The following is a 21,476-nucleotide window of genomic DNA, read 5'->3' as shown; positions in this document are numbered from 1 at the left end:
AACTTTGGATCAGTCATTTAACCTCTCTGAGCCTCTCTTTCCTCATCAGTAAAATGGGGATCATAATAAGAGTGTCTACCTTATGGATTTGTTGTGAGGATTAAATGAAATGATGCATGTAAAATGATGGGCTCCATAAATTTGGGCACTGTTATTCTCTCAGCTCCTATCTAAATGCTACAGTTAAGGATTGGGAGCCATTTGATATCCTGCCTTATTTCAACAAATGTGCACAGAGTACCAGGAGCAAAGCTGTCTCTAGGGCCCTGTTTCTTTTTTAACTTTTTATTGGAGTACAGTTGATTAACAATGTTGTGTTAATTTCAAGTGTACAACAAAGTGACTCAGTTATACATATGTATGTATCTATTCTTTTTCAAATTCTTTTCCCAATTATGTTGTTACGGAGTATTGAGCAGAGTTCCCTGTACTGTATAGTAGATCCTTGTTGGTTATCTATTTTAAATATAGCAGTGTGTACTTGTTAATACCAAGCTCCCTACCTATCCCTGCTCCCCACCCTACTAGGACACTGCTTCTTATTGCAATTTCACTCTATGGGGTGAAAATGAACAATGGGCAGAGTTTGCTTTGGAAAGAGCCCTTCCATCTCCCATTTATCATCTCTGCCCCCTTGTTGCAAAGGCTACCTTTTTGCACACCTAGTCCCCTCTCACTGACCCTGGGCTCCCCAAAGCTTCTTATGGGAACACCCAGTCTCCAGGGTCTTCTTGATTAAGACAGAATCAGATCTTTTACCGAGCAGGGGAAATTTGCTTGGTTTGACCCAGGAATGGATTTGTTTCTCTCCAATTAGTTGGAAAATCGAACTTGATCTCTGAAGAAGACAGGTTTACAATGTGAGCTGATACATGACTGCCCTTGCTTTGTTGTAATGAAAGATGAAATCGCTCTAGTGGGGGCTTGGGTGGATATCAGGCTGGGTTTCTAATGACGGTTCCCTCTGATTTTCAGTGCCCGAGTGAAGCCGGCCGGGATGATCAAAGAGCCCTTCATAGTAGATAAAAGATAATTTGAGGAGCCGGAGAGGAAGAAGGTTGGAGGGTTTCCTTTTTCCTTTGTTTTCCATTCCACCTGCTTTCAGGGGGACTGGATGCTGCTCCTCTAGGTGGGGGGAAAAGAGGCACATTTTCCACAGATGTCTGTGTAGCCTACGCGCCCTCGGGGCAGATGGCCGCCAGCCTGGCCTGCCCCGGGTGTAAAGGCTGTTTCCCTCCACTAGGCTCCCTCTCTCCACTAGGCTCCTGAACTTTGCTTTCTCTGTCGCTCCAGCTGTTGCGTTTCTCCAGCTCTGTCTGTCATGCTCTCCTTGCGGCTCCGTCGTTGGCTCTGTCTCCTGCCATCCACCCTGCTAGCCTCCTGCTTCGCTCCCTCTCCCTTTGTCTTCCCTCCTCGTCCTCTTTGCCACTGCACTGCATTCTCCGCTTTCTTTGCTTCCTTCCCTTTCATGCTCTCATTTTTGATGCTCCTCTTTACCTTTCTCTCTCTCTCTCTCTGATTCTGATTCATAACATCTTGAAAGAGCGTTTGATAACGCTTGCCTGACCCTGCGTGACATCGGGTGAGTGATTCTCCTCAGGCAGCTTTTGATGTGGTCTGTGTGAGATTGATGAAAGCTGCTCAATTTGCTCTTCAAAGCTCTGTTTATGGAAAGCCCGGATGCATCTCCTGGGATGTCACTCTTTCGCTTTCCAGAAACAAGGCCAAAGGATCGGAGGAACCCATGCTACTTCCCATGTGATCATCATCCTTACAGAAGCCTTAATGCTCGCAAGAGATGGAACACATCGCATAATCCACCTTTTTATTTTTTCTTTAACTGCTGTTATTCCTATAGTCCTCATGTCTGAGATTTTTACCCACAAAGAAGATTCCTTGGGCAACCTTTAATTCGAATATGACTCTCAGCCCAGAAAAGAACTTAGGTTTGGACACTGAGTACTAAAACAGAAGAAAAATGTCATCTGTTACTTCCAGAATCTAAGGACATTAGGTATGCTGGCTAATTAGGATACAGTCAGCCTAAAATGAGAGGAGCCATAATCAAAAGAATCGTCTGCAGCTTCTGGTTCTAGAAAGAACAGTGGGTCAAGTTCTTTCTAGCACTAGTCACACTGGATCCCAAAAGCATATGAGAAGATGAGGTGTATTTTTCATCTGGTTCAGGTTTTCTGAAGCACTGTTTCTGCTTTTCATCGTAAGAAGAGGATTCTCGCACCTGCACCAGAAGGCTTACATGTTCAGCTGCTTAAAGAAAGAGGGATGGGCAAATAATCAGGAGGAGATCTTTCTAGCTCTTAGATGCTCCGATTCTGAGAATCTAATGCTTTAGATATGATAAATATAGTGTATTGAAAAGATTACTGAGTTTTGTGGGATAATACTTGAGTTTAAATGCAGATTTGGACAATTATTTATTGGTGAGATCATCAATAGATTTTTAAATTTTTTTTCAGTTTTTAAAAACAGTTTTACTGAGGAATAATTTACATACCATGAAAGTCAGCCATTGTAAGTGTGTGGTTCAGTGAGTTTTATTAAATGCATAGACTTGTGCAACCACTGCCACAATGCAGCTTAATGACATGTTTTGTAAATCTTTTAACCTCTCTCCATTTTCCCTTTCATCTTATTAATAAAATTGAACTCATGTGGTGGATTGATTACAACAATGACCACAATCCTAATCCTTCCATCCAATGCAACATGACTTTGTTGCTCCTTCCATTGAGAGGTGGGATTGATTTCCCCAGCCCTTGAATCTGGAGCTGGTCTTGTGATTTACTTTGACCAATAAAGTGTGGTCACCGTGAAGGTGCAATTGTTCTAAGCTGAAACCTCAAAGGACCTCGCATGCTTCTGCCCGCTCTTCTGGAACTCTGCTGTCTCCACTCTGAGGATAAGACTGGGCTGGCTTGCTAGAAAATGAAGAGGCATGTGGGGAGAGGTCCCAATCATCCTTGCCACCCCAACTGAAGCTGTCTTAGATCAGCCTCCCCAGCTGCCCTCCAGCTGGCAAGCTTCTATCAACATGCTTCACCAAGTCTGACCCAACACAGCCTGCATCAGCAAAACTGGTGAGCTACCCTGGAGACCGACGCGATACAGCAGAAGCGGCCTGTGTGAAGCTACTGAGCTTTAGGGTGTATGATGTGCGTGTGGGCTAAGGCACTTCAGTCTGTCCAACTCTTTGCAACCCTGTGGACTGTAGCCCACCAGGCTCCTCTGTCCATAGGACTGTAGCCCACCAGGCTCCTCTGTCCATAGGACTGTAGCCCACCAGGCTCCTCTATCCATAGGGCTGTAGCCCACCAGGCTCCTCTGTCCATAGGATTGTAGCCCACCAGGCTCCTCTATCCATAGGGCTGTAGCCCACCAGGTTCCTCTGTCCATAGGATTCTCCAGGCAAGAATACTGGGGTGGGTTGCCATGCCTTTCACCAGGGAATCTTCCTGATCCAGCGACTGAACCTAAGTCTCCTGACTGGGAGGTAGATTCTTTATCATTGAGCCACCAGGGACAGAGCTCCTGAAACCCTTGAAATTTCTCAAGTGTGGACAGCTCCAAGGGAGTCTTTTATTATGTTAATGAAGTGACCTTTGGGAAACACCTAAGGATGGGAGGTGGTTGACAGTAAAACCAGGCACGTGTTTAGAAGGTTAGAACTTTCAGTCCCACCCCACTAACCTCTGGGGTGGGGGTTGAATCAGTCATGACCAATGGGCATTGTTTAATCAATCATGCCTATGTAACGAAGCTTCCATAAAAACCCAAAAGGACCGGGTTCAGCAAACTTCTGGCTGGTGAACACTTAGATATGTGGGGAGAGTGGCGTACTTAGAGAAGGCACAAAAGCACCCTGCCCTTTCCTCACACCTTGCCCTTGGCATCTCTTCCATCTGACTGTGCTTGAGTTATATCCTTTTATAATAAACCGGTTATCTAGTAGGTAAAATGTTTCTCTGATTTCTTTGAGCAGCTCTAGCAAATTCATTGAACCCAAGTAGGGGATTGTGGGAACCTCTGATTTATAGCCAGGCAGTCAGAAGCCCAGGTAACAACCTGGGCGTTTGATTGACGTGGGGACAGTCGTGTGGGGCTGAGCCCTCAATTTGTGGATCTGATACTGTCTCCAGGTAGAGAGTGGCAGGAGTGAGCTGAATTGTAGGACCGCCAGCTGGTGTTGCAGAATTGCTTGGTTGGTTTGGGAAATCTCTCTGCACACTGAAACAGGAGTCAGAATTGTTAGACTGGTTTGTAAAACACCATGACTGTGGCAAGAAATCATTGATGGATGGTCACAAAAATCAATTTTTCAAAAGCTGTGAAAACATCTAGCCCTCTGCCTATTACATAGTAACTTCTCACTAAATTAAAAACATTTATAGAGGCCCTTGTATGTGAAAAGCAGTTTGAGGTTATGAGAGATGTAGAATTGAAAAGAGACAATGATATAAACTCTTTGGGAGTCAGTTCCAGTGGGGAAAACAGATGCTTACCCAAACAGTTATAGTATAGGACAGCCTGTCCCTTTATTATAACATTTATGTCTAGGTGGTTCCTCCATTGTCTGCAAATAACCATGTTGTTCTTTTCTTGGTATTTCACTTTGTTCAAAAATGTGTTGAAGGGATATGATGTGTTGAAAAATCCCCAATCAGCACATTGATCAAAATTAAGTTTGTCCAGGAGAGTGTCTGCATTTACAGGAAATGGCCCATATGGAAGCTTGGCTGCGTGAAATGCCTCATGTAGCTAAGGAGAGAGAGAAGCAGACATCAAATCAGAAGGAAAGGTGGGAGGAGGATGGAAAGGGAGAGAGCGGTGGGTAGGAAAGTCTTAATTTTGAAAGTAACCAGGAGCTTTCATTCTAAGGATGCCTAAAGTGTAGAACTCTGCCTTGGCTGATTGCTTTTGCTTGCCTCCAAAATATTCTAGAGGTTTGGGAGGCTTGGATTGGGGCAGGGAGGAGAGGGGGGAAGACTGGTTCTTGCAGACAAGTTCTTTGGAATCCAGGATTCTTGCGGTTGGTGAGACTCAAGCAGATTCTCTGAATCTATGCTATCCAGGGAGCAGGCCGTCTGGGTAGTCTGACTGCAAGAAGAGCACTGTACAGACAGCCCTGGCTTGGGAGCCAGGGGCCCTGGTTCTAGCTTTAACTCTGATACTGAAGAACCCTTGCTGTGTGATCCTAGAAAGTTCCTTTCCCTTCCTGGGGGTTGACCTAAGTGGTTTCTAAGGTCCCTTCTAGCTCAAAGAGTGTGTGACTTCAGGTCTAATTGAGCCACTAAGTTGAAGGAGGAGATTGAAATCAGAGCAAACCAAGACAGATGGAAAGGCCTTCTGACAACATGCATGGACCTCTGGAAAGTGGAGCTGTTCAGAAAACCAAAGCAGAGCTGAGTCCTTCAGATCTGGGAACTCTCATCTGCATTGACTCTAGCAAGTTCTGACCAGCCTGTGTTCAAGGGCTCCAGAGGTCTAGGGTGCTTCCCAACCTGGGGCCTCACCACTGGGTGCTTCCAGCCTGAGGTCTGACCACTGGGTGAGCTTCCAGACTCTGGCTTGGGTCCATTCAGTGGGTGCTTCTCTTTCCTCCTAGAGCATGGGTGTCACAGGGGTTTCTTAAAATGCACACGAGCTCTACTAAGGTGCTGTTTAAACTAGGATAAATATTCCTAGCAATCTGGTAAAAGGGGTAGTGGTGAGGTGTTCCTTTGTCCGAGCAGTGGAACTAGAGGAAACTCAAAGTGTGAGGAGCTCTTTGCCACAGGTCACTCCCAGAAGTTGGGATGAAATGGACACGCTCAGTGCTGCTTAGGGTCTCTTTTAGGATGATGACTATCAGCTGTCTCAGGGGTAACTGGGCAACTTCTGGGATGCCCTTGGGCAGACCCAGTCCTCGTCACCTCCTCCTAAAGCACCCCTGGGAGGTGGGAAGGGAAAGAAGCTGCAGAAGCCCCCACCCAGACCTGCATCATCAGGAAGTCATCTCTCTCTTGCAGTGAAGAACTGATTCTGACTTGAAGCTTCCGCATTGGGTTCACTGCAGCACTGATGCCCCACTGTGAAGTCATTTGTCTTCCCACCGTGGGTGGCCTCTCAAATGCTGGAAGCTCCGCTCTTACCTGAGAGGCAATAAGAGAGGGGCCATGTGATGGGAGGCTGGGGACCACCAGGTGTGAGGGCCCCAGAGCCACTGCAAGGCTGGACCATCCCAAAGCTAAGCCCAGGGATCACTTGTGAAGTGTGAGTACCTTCACTTCCTTTCACCTTAAAAAATAAAACAGTGCAAACAGCATCATTCAGGTCACTGTCCTTTTTGCAGAGTGTCGTTTTTGTGTTTGCTCCCTCCTCTGCCTTTTTTTCTGATACTCTTCATTCTCACCTCTAGGATCATTGGGTCATTGAGGCCTTGCTAGTCACTACGGATTGCCCAGACTTATTGGTGTAAAAACACCACTTCATTCTGCTTGTGGATTCTGTGGGCCAGGGGTTCACCCAGGGCAGGCCAGGGATGACTTATGTCTGCTCCAGAATGTCTGGAGCCTCAGCAGGGAAGATTCAAAGGCTGGGGGCGATTCAAGGGCTTTGAGATGTGATGGTTAGGAGGTTCATCCATTCATGAGACTGGCATGGGGTACTGGTGGTGGGCTGGGACCTCAGAGTGGCTGTCAGACTGGACACACACACACACACACACAGACACACGGCCACTCCATATTCTTGAGCTTCCTCACAACATGGCAGCCCCAGGGCAGCCTTATACAGTGGCTCAGGGTTCAGAGCTCAGAGTGCAAGTATTCCAGCAAACAAGGCGGAAGTTTTAAGGACTTTTCCACTTAGCTGCGGAAGTCCCAGAGCATCATTTCTGCCACATTCAATTGACTTCCAGCAAGTCAGAAGCCTACCCAGATTCAGGTGGGGAGGCTATCAACCTATTTCTCCCAGGGAAGACTGTATTTTCGGACTGGCTTTAAAACCTCCACAGTAGCCTATATTGCGAAATTCAATAGACCCCAACATCATGGCATCCGGTCCCATTGCTTCATGGCAAATAGATGGGGAAACAGTGGAAACAGTGGCTGACTTTATTTTTCTGGGCTCCAAGATTGCTGCAGATGGTGATTGCAGCCATGAAATTAAAAGACGCTTACTCCTTGGAAGGAAAGTTATGACCAGCCTAGACAGCATATTAAAAAGCAGAGACATTACTTTGCCAACAAAGGTCCCTCTAGTCAAGGCTATGGTTTTTCCAGTGGTCATGTATGGATGTGAGAGTTGGACTGTGAAAAAAGCTAAGTGCCGAAGAATTGATGCTTTTTTTTTTTTTTTAATCTTTTTTTTTTTTAATTAATTTATTTATTTTTAATTTTTACTTTACAATTCTGTATTGGTTTTGGCATAGATTGACATGAATCCACCACAGGTGTACATGCGTTCCCAAACATGAGCCCCCCTCCCACCCCCCTCCCCACAACATCTCTCTGGGTCATCCCCGCGCGTCAGCCCCAAGCGTGTCATATCCTGCATCAGACATAGACTGGCATTTCGATTCTTACATGATATTATACATGTTTCAATGCCATTCTCCCAAATCATCACACCCTCTCCCTCTCCCTCTGAGTCCAAAAGTCCGCTATACACATCTGTGTCTTTTTTGCTGTCCTGCACACAGGGTCATCATTGCCATCTTCCTAAATTCCATATATATGTGTTAGTATACTGTATTGGTGTTTTTCTTTCTGGCTCACTTCACTCTGTATAATCGGCTCCAGTTTCATCCATCTCAGCAGAACTGATTCAAATGTATTCTTTTTAATGGCTGAGTAATATTCCATTGTGTATATGTACCACAGCTTTCTTATCCATTCGTCTACTGATGGACATCTAGGTTGTTTCCATGTCCTGGCTATTATAAACAGTGCTGCAATGAACATTGGGGTACATGTGTCTCTTTCAATTCTGGTTTCCTCTGTGTGTATGCCCAACAGTGGGATTGCTGGGTCATAAGGCAGTTCTATTTGCAATTTTTTAAGGAATCTCCACACTGTTCTCCATAGTGGCTGTACTAGTTTGCATTCCCACCAACAGTGTAGGAGGGTTCCCTTCTCTCCACATCCTCTCCAGCATTTATTGCTTGCAGATTTTTGGATCGCAGACATTCTGACTGGTGTGAAGTGGTACCTCATTGTGGTTTTGATTTGCATTTCTCTAATAATGAGTGATGTTGAGCATCTTTTCATGTGTTTGTTGGCTATCCGTATGTCTTCTTTGGAGAAATGTCTATTTAGTTCTTTGGCCCATTTTTTGATTGGGTCGTTTATTTTTCTGGAATTGAGCTGCAGGAGTTGCTTGTATATTTTTGAGATTAGTTGTTTGTCAGTTGCTTCATTTGCTATTATTTTCTCCCATTCGGAAGGCTGTCTTTTCACTTTGCTTATGTTTTCCTTTGTTGTGCAGAAGCTTTTAATTTTAATTAGATCCCATTTGTTTATTTTTGCTTTTATTTCCAGAATTCTGGGAGGTGGATCATAGAGGATCCTGCTGTGGTTTATGTCGGAGAGTGTTTTGCCTATGTTCTCCTCTAAGAGTTTTATAGTTTCTGGTCTTACATTTAGATCTTTAATCCATTTTGAGTTTATCTTTGTGTGCGGTGTTAGAAAGTGATCTAGTTTCATTCTTTTACAAGTGGTTGACCGGTTTTCCCAGCACCACTTGTTAAAGAGATTGTCTTTACTCCATTGTATATTCTTGCCTCCTTTGTCAAAGATAAGGTGTCCATATGTATGTGGATTTATCTCTGGGCTTTCTATTTTGTTCCATTGATCTATATGTCTGTCTTTGTGCCAATACCATACTGTCTTGATTACTGTGGCTTTGTAGTAGAGCCTGAAGTCAGGCAAATTGATTCCTCCAGTTCCATTCTTCTTTCTCAAGATTGCTTTGGCTATTCGTGGTTTTTTGTATTTCCATACAAATCTTGAAATTATTTGTTCTAGTTCTGCGAAAAATATCGCCGGTATCTTGATAGGGATTGCATTGAATTTGTAAATTGCTTTGGGTAATATACTCATTTTCACTATATTGATTCTTCCGATCCATGAGCATGGTATATTTCTCCATCTATTAGTGTCCTCTTTGATTTCTTTCATCAGTGTTTTATAGTTTTCTGTATATAGGTCTTTAGTTTCTTTAGGTAGATATATTCCTAAGTATTTTATTCTTTTTGTTGCAATGGTGAATGGAATTGTTTCCTTAATTTCTTCTTCTACTTTCTCATTATTAGTGTATAGGAATGCAAGGGATTTCTGTGTGTTGATTTTATATCCTGCAACTTTACTATATTCATTAATTAGCTCTAGTAATTTTCTGGTAGAGTCTTTAGTGTTTTCTATGTAGAGGGAATTGATGCTTTTGAACTGTGGTGTTGGAGAAGACTCTTGAGAGTCCCTTGGACTGCAAGGAGATCCAACCAGTCCATTCTGAAGGAGTTCAGTCCTGGATGTTATTTGGAAGGACTGATGTTGAAGCTGAAACTCCAATACTTTGGCCACCTCATGTGAAGAGTTGACTCATTTGAAAAGACTCTGATACTGGGAGGGATTGGGGGCAGGAGGAGAAGGGGACAACAGAGGATGAGATGGCTAGATGGCATCACCGACTCGATGGACAAGAGTTTGGGTGAACTCCGTGAGTTGGTGATGAACAGAGAGGCCTGGTGTGCTGCAATTCATGGGGTTGCAAAGAGTTGGACATGACTAAGTGACTGAACTGAACTGAACTGAATCCCTCTGTCATTTTCCCTAGAAGATGCTCCCTCCTCTTCACCTCTGGGATCCTAGGACACTTTGGAGGTTACCCTAGGGAAGTGACTCAAGTGCATCTTGGTTCTCTGAATATGGCTGAATTTCAAAATGGCAGCAATTCTGTGGGAAACCCTCCTTCCTTCTGCTCTTTCTGAGTCTTTCCCTCCTCTGCTAGCTTGCCCTCGCCCTCAGGTTCAGCTTGGGTGTCCTTTTTGTGGGTCCCTGGAAGTGGTTTGGCACCCTCTTGTGTGTCCTTGCAGGGTGAGTTGGGTGAAATGATTCATGTCCAGGTCAGTTGAGGTCTCTTCATTGGCAATACCTCCATACTAAGTCCTGGCCTCATCACCTTTCTGAATGAAGTGGTTTCTCCCCTGTGGGTGGTTTTGGGGAAAAGGCCCTCAAGAATGTTCTAGAAGGCATTGGTCTCCAGTGCCTAGCACAGAGCCTGGCACTGGTACTTTCTCAATAAATGGCTGTTGAGCAGATTAACCCTGGCTTGCGTGGGCTCTAGATGACTCACAGGATCTGATTCTGCCTGATTCATCAGAAGATTTCGGGGGATTTGACCAGTGGAGAGGGCTTCAAGTTCCAAAAGGGAGGTAGTGTATGTGTGTGTGTGTTCATGTCCGTGTGCACTTTGGGGGAAATAAGGGCACATGGGGCTGGTCCTCACAGCACAGTATTGTGGGCCAGGCCCAGCACTTGCTGCCTTGGTGATCAAAGGCTTCTACTAAACTGTCCCTACTTGCTTCTCTCCATTATATGGAAACTTTTCTGGACAATTTGAACAAGCCCTCCAAGTGTCAGGCTACTTGCCAAGTTTCCAGGAGGCTCAGACCACTGTTGTTTCCTCTTTCCATCCCTAAAGTATGCGGATAAATCACCAGAAACTCTCTGGGTAAGCCTGACCTCGCCACTGGAAGGACCTATTTATGATAGAGTTGAGGGTTTGTCAGGGGATGGGGAGGTTTCCTAGGCTTATAGGTCTCTGTGTCAATGGAAGAGATGATAAAAGTATCTAGGCTAGTCAATCAATCCAACTGGAGATGCTGGAATCCCAGGAGACTTTTAGAAATGAAACTATTTTTCATTTAAGAAAAAGCAAAAAAAAAAAAAAGCTTCCTTGTAGGGAGGGAGCAAATGGGTGGGACCATATGCCCATGGAGATAGGGGCTGTGGACTGACCATGGAACTCTTCATTCCTGCCTTTTCTTTCCTTTTCATCATTCCCTAAGGAGACCCATGGCCTATGTGCTTTGATTCTCCATGTCTATGCAGCAGCATTGTGGTAGGCCTTTACATAGGTTACTTCCAAATCTGAACAACATCTCAATGAGCAATGGATTGTTATCTGCAATATACAAATGAAAAATTAGAGGCCTAGAGAAGTAAATTAAATTGTCCAGAACATACTACTAATAAGTGGATGAATCAGATAATTTATTCATTCAGCAGACAAACTAGATTATGCATTAATCTATGGAGAGATAAAAAAAGAATAAATTGAGTGGGTTCTAGTTGATAAGAAATTTACAGTCTAGAAGAGGAAAATAGCAATTACACAGCAATATGGTAGGTACAATGCTAAAGCTATAACAGGGCATTGGGCTAAGCCCCAAGGGGGCATCTAATGCAGCTTGGGAGGATCAGGGAAGACTTCCTGGAGGAGGTGACATTTGAGCTGAGAGTTATGGATAAGCAGAAGTTAGAAAAAAAGGTTGAAGGGTGAGGCATTTCAGAAAGAGGAGGCAGCACAATCAAGGCATGGAATTAAGAAACAGCAAGGTATGTGGAACTACGAGCAGTTTGGTGTTGCCCTAGAGTTGGTCTGACTAGGGTTGATCTAACGTCAAAATGCAAATACTCTTCTCACTGTGCTTGATTTCCTCAAAGAGCTGATTTTGGAGGGTGAGGCATGTGTGCCAGTTTATGGGGCCTGGGACACGCAGTTTTCACTCTTTCAAAGGCCCTTATGGAATTAACAGAAGATAGGAGGCTTTTACTAGAATTTCTACCTTGTAACTTCTCAGGAAGGCTTACAGGGGATCAAAGGGAGAGGGAGCCGGGCCAAAGAGGCCAGTTGACTAAGGGAGGGAAAGGCGATCCACCCCCAACGTGCTCCATGACTGCCCCGCGGCATTTTGGAAGAAGTAGGCCAGAGTTTCCCGGGGAACAATGGCTGCAGGGTTCACTGCTGCAAAGCTCGCTGTGGTGAGTCAGAGTGAAGCAGCAAGGACACACACCAACATGTCTAGTTGGCAGCAGTGAAGATATTACCTCAGTGAGAGGCCGGGGCTGAAGATGGGTGTGGTCTAACCGTGCCAGCAGTTTTGCTGGGTTCTTTCTTTTGCTGGTGGCCTGGTGGGAGTGGGGCTGGGGCAGGGGCTGGGGAGAGGTATGATACACGTGTCTATGTTTCCACTTACTAAATACAGGCAGCGCCCCAAATCGCCATCACCGTTTGGCTTTCTGCTCTCTTTCCTTTCATAGGTCTTCTCATGGGGCCACTTGAGAAGGTCTGTAGGTACTCCTGCCTCTGTTGGGAAATATCTTATCCTACAGCCCAGGTCTATCGCAAATAGGTGGATTTTCTGTCCTGCTGTGACGAATGCTATAGGAAGGTAACTGTGACCAGATAATTTCAGGGGCTTTTCCTAGAAGTCCTTTCTCGTATGGGGCCTGGAATCAGAGGTGGAGGAGCTGGAAATACCCTTTGTCCTTTCACAGGTCAGGAAACTGAATTGAAGATTAGGAAGTGACTTGCCCAAGGTAAGACTCAAATCTGACATAGAACCAGGAAAAGTCTAGACTCTTGACTCTAAACTTGGTGCTGCCCCCATGCTGGTCTGCCCATTGTCACAAAGCCTGAAATACTGTTTAATTATCTTTCAAATGAGCACTGCTGTTTACCTTTTCTTTGCTAAAAAATAAAAGCCACTTTAAGGAGCATGTTTTATTTGTAGGTTCAGTGCCCACCACATGGTCTTATACAGTAATAATGTCCCTAGAACATTTCTACCCTTGAATGCACATACAGAGGCCCCACTGGGAACTGAGATTTGATGGTACCTTTTGATTTAAATGGGACCTCATGTGTAACATGTCTTCCTGTCCATTATCTTGCCTGGGCCCTGTTCAAATCCAGCTATATTTTCTGGGTTATTTTTGCATTCATCGTTCTTGACAAGAAAATCCTCCCATTTAATCTTTGCTTTATTTCTTTGTTTCAGGAGATTATCTAGCGTGTCTAATAGAGCAACAAGTCACGTCCCGCGGCTCCAGGCCTGCAATTCCCTAGCATACCAATCTCAACCACAAGACTTTCCCTCCGACCTCACCCAAGTCAAGGGTGGAGGTGGGGCTGCTCTCTGCCCCCTGGGGAGGAGGGATCTATGACCAAGTGGGTAATGTTCTTTCTTGATTTCTGCAGGTTTCCCCAGAGAGGTAGCATTCCTGGATGATGGGGTACAGAGAGCTCTGAGATTAGCTTTCAATGAAGCATTGCAAACTTAGATTTAGGGTAGAATTATCCACCCGAGAGTTGCTGGAATATTGGTGAAATATCACTTACTATTTTGTTCATTCATCTGGGATAGGAAAGACACATCTTGGGGGCTGATTTAGGTCAGTGGTTCCAACCTTGTTTAGTATGGAGAGCATATTTTAATCTCAAAAGATCTGTAGAACTGCAGATAAAGCTACACTTTAAGAATGCGTTGGTAGAACAAATACTTAATAACAGAACCTATCACCTTTAAGGGAGTTTGAATGCTATTAATCACTGCCTTATCTATGTGCATGCATGCTAAGTCACTTCACTCATGTCCAACTCTTTGTGACCCTATGAACTGTAAGCTGCCAAGCTCCTCTGTCCATGGGATTTTTCAGGCAAGAATACTGGAGTGGGTTGCCATGCCCTCCCCTAGGGGATCTTCTTGACCCAGGGACTGAACCCACTTTTCTTAGGTCTCCTGCGTTGGCAGGCAGGTTCTTTACCGCTAGCGCCATCTATGTATGATCCCAAATCTGAGTTATTGCTTTCTTTCTGTGTTTCTGTAACTCTCTGTCTTCACCACTGGCCTGAACATGCCAACGGCCATAGTTGATTTGCCCCTTGTTCACTATCTGTTGTATACTCAGCACTGAGCACAGTTCCTGACATAAAGTATGCACACTATGTATATTTGTAGAATGAATAAATGAATACATTAGTAATATCAGGATAGTTTGACTAATAGTATGATTCATGTACAACTATAGGTACCGATTCACACAAAGATAGTGTCCCCCCGGGGCCCTAGGGCTCACAGATTGGAAATCACGGATTTAAATTTCTATCCTTGGGTCCAGTATGTTCTCCATTTTCTCCTGAGGGAGCTTAGTGTTCAGTAGGCCACAACTATTGGTCTGTGGGTTTAGAGACACATGATAACTAAAAGTGGGAGCAGTTGACATTCCAAAGGCCACATGAAAAGTCCACGAAAAGGACAGAACGCAGAGCTTAAACAAGGCTGGGACTTCCCAACACCCACAGAAACCAGGAGGTTGATGACAGCTGCCTTCAAGAGGCAGTTTCTAACTTTTGTAGGAACAAAAAGTAAGCTAATCTCTGGGAACCTCTAGGCTGTGTAGTTGTGATTTCAATCCCAAACAGGCTTGCAAAGGTACCTTGCCTGTTTCCTCTGTCAACCTATTTGTGTGGAGTGCTGATCACTGAAATGACACACAGTAAATGCTCGTTGTCCTGTAAGACATTGGCTGGGAGTAGAGATGAGTATGGAATTAAAAGAAAGAATGATTGATTTAAAAGATGGGAGTGTGTCCCTGCTGCATGCAGGGTGTGTATTCATATTTAAATGCTGGTGTCTTTCTTCTTTCTCAAGACCACGGGGCTTCTTCTCTGGATTCTCTCGGTTTCTTCCTCACCAAACAAAGAAAGGGAGGCATTCCAGGTGTGAACACATCAGGGAGGTTTCCTGCTTAAGATTCAGAGATTCATAGCCCTGAGGAAATGAGTAAAAGAGAGGAGGGGAAAGAGCAAGAGAGATGAAAAATAGAATCTTCGCCACCTGCTATTTAGTGATTAGCTCCCAGATAAGGAAGGCAGCGACACATTCCAGGAGCTCAGGACTTGCCCAGACGGAACTCAGAATAAAGGAGGGCTTGGTGAAAAGTAAAGCCAGAGAGAGGGGTGGTGGTGGGGGCTACTGAAAACACCATCCATCAATTTGTCTCAAAGCCCCTCCGTGTCACGCGGCTCTTACAAATTTAAGGTCCTCACTTTCTTCTCTTTTTTTGGTTTCCCCTGCCTTACCTGCTTTGGAGTAATGTAAATAAAGCTCTTTCACGAACAATTGGTGTGACTGGGGCAAATAACTTACCTTAGATACAAGCCTAGTGGCTGCTATCTCTTGAGTTTCAATAGCTTCCTCCAAAGCATAGGAAAAAAAATCAACAATCACAACCAAACCACTGAATCCCAAAACCCCTACTGCTGGGCAGGGGAAGTCCTGGTGAGTCGGTGGGTGAACAGCCTCTGTTCTTGTTCTTAGTTTCATGCACACCAGGCTGTTGGATTAAACCTCAGTGAAAAGCAAGCTCTTGTTCATTCCCTGACAGCGGAGCAGGCTGCTACATTGTGAGGTTTTCCTTTCTCAGGAGAGAACGTTGAAAATAACGTCTGCACAGCCTACCTCTCTCCATGGCACCTGTAGCCACAAACATGACCCGGGTCTGAGCAGAGGGGGCAGGATGCTCTGTACTTGTCTGGGTTGTGTGGTCTCTTCCCTCATTAGCCTTTGCCGTTCCCTTTGTTCTTATGACCGAGAGTGTCTTGTCCTTGACAACGGCCATGTGTTCAATTTTTCCAACACGTTGAGGTGAGGTCCGCACACTGGCTTTTAACCTCTGGAGCAGGTAAGAACCATTGAGCCTTGATAGATGCAAGATCAAGTTACTAATTCAGCCTGATTCTCATTTTGCTCTGCTCCCATAGAAACTAAGTGTGGAGCCATGGATAATTATGCTTTGGGAGAAAATAAATACTCTGGTGATTAAAAACTGGAAATCACTAGCTTTGAAATTTCTCCAAAAATATAGCCCCAGATGTCACGCAAGCTCCCATTCAAATATAGGCTGTAAAAATCCAACTGTAGACATCGCCTTGTAAAGTGTTCACAGATGCAAGAGCAGAAGAAATTCTCGCAGCTCAGAAAAGCAAGACTTCTGCTTTTTTCCTTTTCTTTCTTTTTTCCCCCCGCCTCCAGGGGTGATGGAAGGGTTGTGCATCAAACTGTTCATTTCAATATGTAATTTGCTTCAAAGAATTTCCGACTTAATTTATTTTCTCACCAACCTGAATCCAATTCAAAAAACATTTATTGAAACCCGAACAATCTACTTTCTGTTGACGAGTGCTAATAGGTGCAATGTTACTCCTTGTCAACTTATAAGAGCACACACTGAGCTTGGAACTAAACAGGAAAACAGAAATTAAACTGGAGTTTGAATTTGTTTCCCTCTGAATTTTCCACCATATTTGACACAAACAGTGCTTAATGGGAATTGTGCATTCTCATGCATAATTGTGACATTGTGGACATTTCTTTATTAAAAAAAATAATTTAAAAAAAAATTTGGAATGTTTACATCTTAGTGCTGAACGTATCTCTAAGGCAGAGGGGATAGAATTGTAGGGAAAAAAAAAATGAATGATGTCAAAAAGTCCCTGCAAAAGAAATTTTCAATGTTTCTTTGCTAGTTCTTGGACTAAAGAAATATTTTTCCTGTGAAAAATGACAAATATAATTTTTTCCCAATAGCCCAGCCTCTCTGCTCTCTTGAGTTCCGTGGATATGTGGTTCCTCTGAGATACTTAGCAACATCATGTCAGTTTTAGCTTGAGAACTGTTAGAGTATCAGTAGGTGGGAGGAAATAGGAGGGTATGAGTGAGTGTATATGTGTGTGTGCACACTTCCTCTGTGCCTGTGTGTAGGGCCAACAATGGTGTATCCTTACTGGACTAAAATGCTATACCAGATCTTTGAATACATTGGACAAGGTGGTTGCAATGTTTGGCCCAACATTGTTGCCTTCCCCCCTTGATTTGTAGTTAACAGAGAGAATATGGCCATTGTGTTAACATTCTAGACTTTGCTGCGAGTCTAGGGTCCATAAAGAAGGATGATTTCTCCCCTCCCTCTGTGTGCAGATTGTGTCTATCTGTAAGTGACAGCCCAGATTTCTGTTCCTTTTCAGTTCATTCTTTCACTCCTTTATACAACAGACAATAACCAAGTACCAGCTCTGCACCCAACAGTCTCCTAGGTGTGGGAGACACTACAGAGAAGGTCCCTGATCTTATGGGACTTGCACTCTGGTATGAGAACACAGAAAGCGAAATAAAGCCCATAATCCCAATTCACAAAAATCACCACAGAGATTGAAAAATCATGGAGATAGGATATAATCAGCAGGTGTGTGTATGTGGGGCACAGGGAAGCACCCTCTGAAAAGGTGATGGGTGAAGACAGCCTTGGGTGGGGGGCGGCTGGCAGACAGGGAAGAGGGTTGGCTGCTGGAGAAACAGTGGCGATCCAGCAGGACACGTTTGCTTGTTCAAGTGAGTTCTCCTTGTACCCACTACATTCTAATGGAGGTGGTTTTCTTGACCGGTTGGTAAACCAAGTGGGAAGTTGGACTCTGCCAGGAATGGATGTGACAGTGTCTGCTGGGACCCTTTCTATGGGAAACTGAAGTGTTGCTTTCCTTAGAAATGGAAGGCCTGATGGAGAAGCTGCGAAGCTTGAGCACTGTGGTCCCACTTTGCCACTGACAGATTCTATCCTTGGAGGAAGTCCCTTCCCCTCGCTGATTTCTGTCTCTTTCTGAAATAAGGTGTTGGATTGAGTGATCTGAAATTCCCCTCCAGCACAGACAATCTTTGAGCCCCCTAAAAACAGAAACTGAGATCAAATTTTCCTGTTTGAGAATCCCAGTTAATATGGACAACTCACTAGAATGTTCATAGCCAAGCCCTGTGTGGAAACAAGCATATGAACTGGAGTTGCACCTGACCAGTTCCTTCTAGAGTCTAGAGGAGCCATATTCAGACACTTGACATATTTTACTCTCCTTGATTTGATCTGTGTTATGACTTTAGCCCGTAGGGAGCTCCTACAATAGGCAACCAGTAGAGAGAATTCCAAGTACAGGCCAGACCTGCCAGTGTACACTGAGCAGAGGCATCTACCCTGACCACATGCAACTGCATGAGAAAGGGCAAGTCTGATAGCAGAGAAAGGCCAGACAGGAGTCCGAGGGTCTTGCCCTTCAATAATAGATGACCCCGCCTAACAAAGGAATGAAGCAGTGCAAAGGCTAATAGACTTCTGCCAAGAGAACGCACTGGTCATAGCAAACACCCTCTTCCAACAACATAAGAGAAGACTCTACACATGGACATCACCAGATGGCCAACACCAAAATCAGACTGATTATATTCTTTGCAGCCAAAGATGGGGAAGCTCTATATAGTCAGCGAAAACAAGACTGGGAGCTGATTGTGGCTCAGATCATGAACTCCTCATGGCAAAATTCAGACTTAAATTGAAGAAAGTAGGGAAAACCACTAGACCATTCAGGTATGACCTTAATCAAATTCCTTATGACTATACAGTGGAAGTGAGAAATAGATTTAAGGGACTAGATCTGATAGATAGAGTGCCTGATGAACTATGGACGGAGGTTCGTGACACTCACTGTACAGGAGACAGCGATCAAGACCATCCCCAAGAAAAAGAAATGCAAAAAAGCAAAATGGCTGCCTGGGGAGGCCTTACAAATAGCTGTGAAAAGAAGAGAAGCAAAAAGCAAAGGAGAAAAGGAAAGATATAAGCATCTGAATGTAGAGTTCCAAAAAATAGCAAGAAGAGATAAGAAAGCCTTCCTCAGCGATCAACGCAAAAAAATCGAGGAAAAGAACAGAATGGGAAAGACTACAGATCTCTTCAAGAAAATTAGAGATACCAAGGGAAGATTTCATGCAAAGATGGGCTCGATAAAGGACAGAAATGGTATGGGCCTGACAGAAGCAGATGATATTAAGAAGAGGTGGCAAGAATACACAGAAGAACTGTACAAAAAAGATCTTCATGACCCAGATAATCACGATGGTGTGATTACTCACCTAGAGCCAGACATTCTGGAATGTGAAGTCAAGTGGGCCTTAGAAAGCATCACTACGAACAAAGCTAGTGGAGGTGTGGAATTCCAGTTGAGCTGTTTCAAATCCTGAAAGATGATGCTGTGAAAGTGCTGCACTCAATATGCCAGCAAATTTGGAAAACTCAGCAGTGGCCACAGGACTGGAAAAGGTCAGTTTTCATTCCAGTCCCAAAGAAAGGCAATGCCAGAGAACGCTCAAACTACCACACAATTGCACTCATCTCACACACTAGTAAAGTAATGCTCAAAATTCTCCAAGCCAGGCTTCAACAATACGTGAACCGTGAACCTCCTGATGTTCAAGCTGGTTTTAGAAAAGGCAGAGGAACCAGAGATCAAATTGCCAACATCCACTGGATCATGGAAAAAGCAAGAGAGTTCCAGAAAAACATCTATTTCTGCTTTATTGACTATGCCAAAGCGTTTGACTGTGTGGATCACAATAAACTGTGGAAAATTCTGAAAGAGATGGGAATACCAGACCACCTGACCTACCTCTTGAGAAATCTGTATGCAGGTTGGGAAGCAACAGTTAGAACTGGACATGGAACAACAGACTGGTTCCAAATAGGAAAAGGAGTATGTCAAGGCTGTATATTGTCACCCTACTTATTTAACTTATATGCAGAGTACATCATGAGAAATGCTGGGCTGGAAGAAGCACAAGCTGGAATCAAGATTTCTGTGAGAAATATCAATAACGTCAGATATGTAGATGACACCATCCTTAAGGCAGAAAGTGGAGAGGAACTAAAAAGCCTCTTGATGAAAGTGAAAGAGGAGAGTGAAAAAGTTGGCTTAAAGCTCAACATTCAGAAAACTAAGATCATACCATCTGGTCCCATCACTTCATGGGAAATAGTTGGGGAAACAGTGGAAGCAGTGTCAGACTTTATTTTTTGGGGGGGCTCCAAAATCACTGCAGATGGTGATTGCAGCATGAAATTAAAAGACGCTTACTCCTTGGAAGGAAAGTTATGACCAACCTAGATAGCATATTCAAAAGCAGACATATTACTTTGCCAACAAAGGTCCGTCTAGTCAAGGCTGTGGTTGTTCCAGTAGTCATGTATGGATGTGAGAGTTGGACACATCTCTGTATGTGAAAGTTAAAAAACAGAGACATTACTTTGCCAACAAAGGTCCGTCTAGTCAAGGCTATGGTTTTTCCAGTGGTCATGTATGGATGTGAAAGTTGCACACTTTCTTTCTGTTAAGAAAGCTGAGCACTGAAGAATTGATGCTTTTGAACTGTGGTGTTGGAGAAGACTCTTGAGAGTCCCTTGGACTGCAAGGAGATCCAACCAGTCCATTCTAAAGAGATCAGTCCTGGGTGTTCTTTGGAAGGACTGATGCTAAAGCTGAAACTCCAGTACTTTGGCCATCTCATGCGAAGAGTTGACTCATTGGAAAAGACTCTGATGCTGGGAGGGATTGGGGGCAGGAGGAGAAGGGGACAACAGAGGATGAGATGGCTGGATGGCATCACCAACTCGATGGACAAGAGTTTGGGTGAACTCTGGGAGCTGGTGATGGACAGGGAGGCCTGGCATGCTGCAATTCATGGGGTCGCAAAGGGTCGAACATACTGAGTGACTGAAGTGAACTGAACTGAACGAAGGTCTCTGGTTAAGGTAGCCCTTTACTGTGATCCTCTGGTTTGCTGGCACAGAAGCAGCCTTCTTTAGATCCTGTTGTACAGTTCAGAGAACCCCATGGCTGTTTATTTCTTTGTTGGGTCTGTTGAATGATGTTCTATCATTCAGGCCAAAGAACAACCCGAGGCTCAGTAAAGATATAGGATGAGGGGGGTATCATTATAAATGTGTTTTGAGCATTCCTTCTATATGGGAGAAAGCATCTAAAGAGACACATAGTGGATCAGATGTAGTCCTTGACTTTCAGGAACCTTCTTTACAAAGACTCATGCAGATGCCTAACATGAACACAGGTCAGAGAGAAGGGAGTGATGTAGTGAAGAGGAGGGCAGTGGATGCATTGACAGCTAGAACTGGTCCTTAGGGATAATTAGGACTTCGAAGGTCAGAGGCAGGGGTAAGGAAGGGCCTTCTCGGACAAGAGAGCACAGTGACTAAAAGCTAGGCACGGAACAGAACTTCCCAGGAAGAACACCGAAGTATCTGGGATTCAAGGGCAGGAATCTTCAGTTTAAGTTTAAATTCCAAAACCTCGACACGAAGGAAACGAGAGCTCCTTTTGGAATGAAATGACGTTTGGTCCTGATGTTTCTGGTTCCCATTCCAGATGAAGCAGGACAGCCTCCTCCCCTCTTTTCCTCCCCTACCCCCCTCCCACAGTTGTTGGAAACCTGAAAGGGGAGCAAGGCTGTGGTTTTCAACAAGCTTGCATCACCTGTGATCAGGAAATATTTTAAAATTTCATCTCTTCTGGCATGCTGA

General features: G+C 44.4%; 2 long non-coding RNA genes across 4 annotated transcripts in view; both read left to right on the top strand.

The window, feature by feature from the left end:
- Nucleotides 1–21,476, top strand: part of LOC120880011 — an 86,926-nt gene that overhangs the window by 29,056 nt on the left and 36,394 nt on the right. The window lies entirely within an intron of this gene.
- Nucleotides 566–2,858, top strand: LOC120880013. Its single transcript, XR_005724932.1, has 2 exons — nt 566–1,057; nt 1,660–2,858. It is a non-coding gene; the product is annotated as an uncharacterized LOC120880013 (long non-coding RNA).

The sequence above is a fragment of the Oryx dammah genome, unplaced genomic scaffold (assembly GCF_014754425.2).
Source record: "Oryx dammah isolate SB20612 unplaced genomic scaffold, SCBI_Odam_1.1 HiC_scaffold_21, whole genome shotgun sequence".
NCBI lineage: Eukaryota > Metazoa > Chordata > Mammalia > Artiodactyla > Bovidae > Oryx > Oryx dammah.
Note: the sequence above shows the minus strand (reverse complement) of the source record. Positions and strands in the feature narration are given on the sequence as shown.